General features: G+C 35.0%; 1 pseudogene; it reads right to left on the reverse strand.

Annotated features, from left to right (window-relative positions):
* Window positions 1-1581, reverse strand: part of LOC107709368 (protein downstream neighbor of son homolog) — a 10954-nt pseudogene extending 9373 nt beyond the window's left edge.
* Between the last annotated feature and the right edge of the window lie 327 nt (window positions 1582-1908).

A 1908-nucleotide genomic window follows, 5' to 3' on the forward strand; every position in this document is an offset into this window, starting at 1 on the left:
AGATTTAAGACCAATTATAAATTAAATGTGTCCTTTTATTCTTGCTTGGACAAAATACTGTACGTTTCTTTGTGAAATTGAAATATAACACTATAATAATATACTAATATAGCACTTGTAAATTATTGCTCTTTTGTTGGTTTTGATTGCTTCTATTGTCCTCATTTGTAAGTCGCTTTGGATAAAAGTGTCTGCTAAATAACAAAATATAAATATAATGTAAATGTAAATAACAAAAGTAAATAGAAATTTTAAAACAAGCCCCAAATCAAATAAATAAGTGAAATAAAATAAATCTCTTCATATAAAAAAATAAGGCTTTGTCTGTGCTCTTTCCATTTAAAATTAGAGATTAAAATGAATCATGATCCAAGGAAACAACAGATGAGCTGTGAATGAGACGCAGATTCACTCTCTGCCAGCAGGCGGCACTTAAAGAGTTTCCTTGGTTTCCGCTGTAAACAAGGCAACACTGCACAGCCTGCACATATGAACTTTAATATGCATTATACAGAGGCAAGAGGAAAAGAAAAAAATACCATCGAAAGACGTAAGTAAGTTCCCCTCAGACATACATTCATATAAACTCCTACCCCTAAATGAATCGCGATTTGTTTAGCATCTCAACCGATTTGAATCGTCACATACTTAAATCGATTTTCAACCGGCTCGCGGTTAATCGTTACATCCCTAATAATTAGACAATAACATATTAAATTAGTAAAATATATTATTTATTAATCAAATATAAATGTAAATATTAAAAATAAAACCATAAATAAATACTAAATATTTTAAAAAATACTACAATTTAGATTAAATCACAAATTAAATCATATAAAACTGTATACAAAACTAATAAAAATAAGTCTTTTATATATAAAATCATAAAGATTTAATATTTAATATAAAAAAATAAACTATAAATCATTTATTGGTAGGCTGGCTTCTATTATTAGTTTGAAATCTCTTGCAGAAAATATCTGAAGACAAGAGTGTGCCCTGTAACTGTGTCCTTACTTGTATATTAGCAGGTAAGCTGGTGTACTCGGCCCTGCAGTGAGAGCTCAAGCCCTGCGCCTCCTCCTGCGCCTTCAGATGTTCAGCCCAGGAGAACGACTGAGGAGACGTGAACAACACACGCGTTTTAAGGGACCAATCACAGCCCAGAAGTTTCGTCTGAATTCCACGTGTTTCTACTTTCACATGCAAATGACTTGTTGCAATATGATAACTTTCCGGCATCAATTCTAGTAGGGTAAAACGTAATTACGCGTTTGAAATGGTTTGTTTTGCCCTGCCATTAGCTGAAGCTGTGTGTGAACAAGGCGCTGCTGCAGAGTGTGAGTTGCTCCGTCTCACGCCGCCAGAGGGAGAGAGATTCTCCGGTACAGCTGCCCGCAGATGCGCCTGCCTATAAATCAGCCTAATATGCAGCACAATCGGCCGATGCCGATTAATTAAAAATTGCCCAAAATCGGCCGGCCGATCAATCGGTCGACCTCTAGTCTATAGTCGCGTTGCGCCGCTTGTGTCCGGTGTAAACACGGGGTAAAATTAGCAAAGAGCTCCAGATTGCATCAGTGAAACACAATTTGTTTGTTTGCTTTACTTTGCTACAGATTCATTTTTAAACAAGACAGTATGATGCAGGCTTTTCAGAGAGACTGAAAGTAAAACTGTATACAAAACTAATAAAAATAAGTCTTTTATATATAAAATCATAAAGATTTAATATTTAATATAAAAAAATAAACTATAAATCATTTATTGGTAGGCTGGCTTCTATTATTAGTTTGAAATCTCTTGCAGAAAATATCTGAAGACAAGAGTGTGCCCTGTAACTGTGTCCTTACTTGTATATTAGCAGGTAAGCTGGTGTACTCGGCCCTGCAGTGAGAGCTCAAG

The sequence above is a fragment of the Sinocyclocheilus rhinocerous genome, unplaced genomic scaffold (assembly GCF_001515625.1).
Source record: "Sinocyclocheilus rhinocerous isolate Xijiao unplaced genomic scaffold, SAMN03320098_v1.1 scaffold3206, whole genome shotgun sequence".
In the NCBI taxonomy this organism is placed as follows: Eukaryota; Metazoa; Chordata; class Actinopteri; order Cypriniformes; family Cyprinidae; genus Sinocyclocheilus; species Sinocyclocheilus rhinocerous.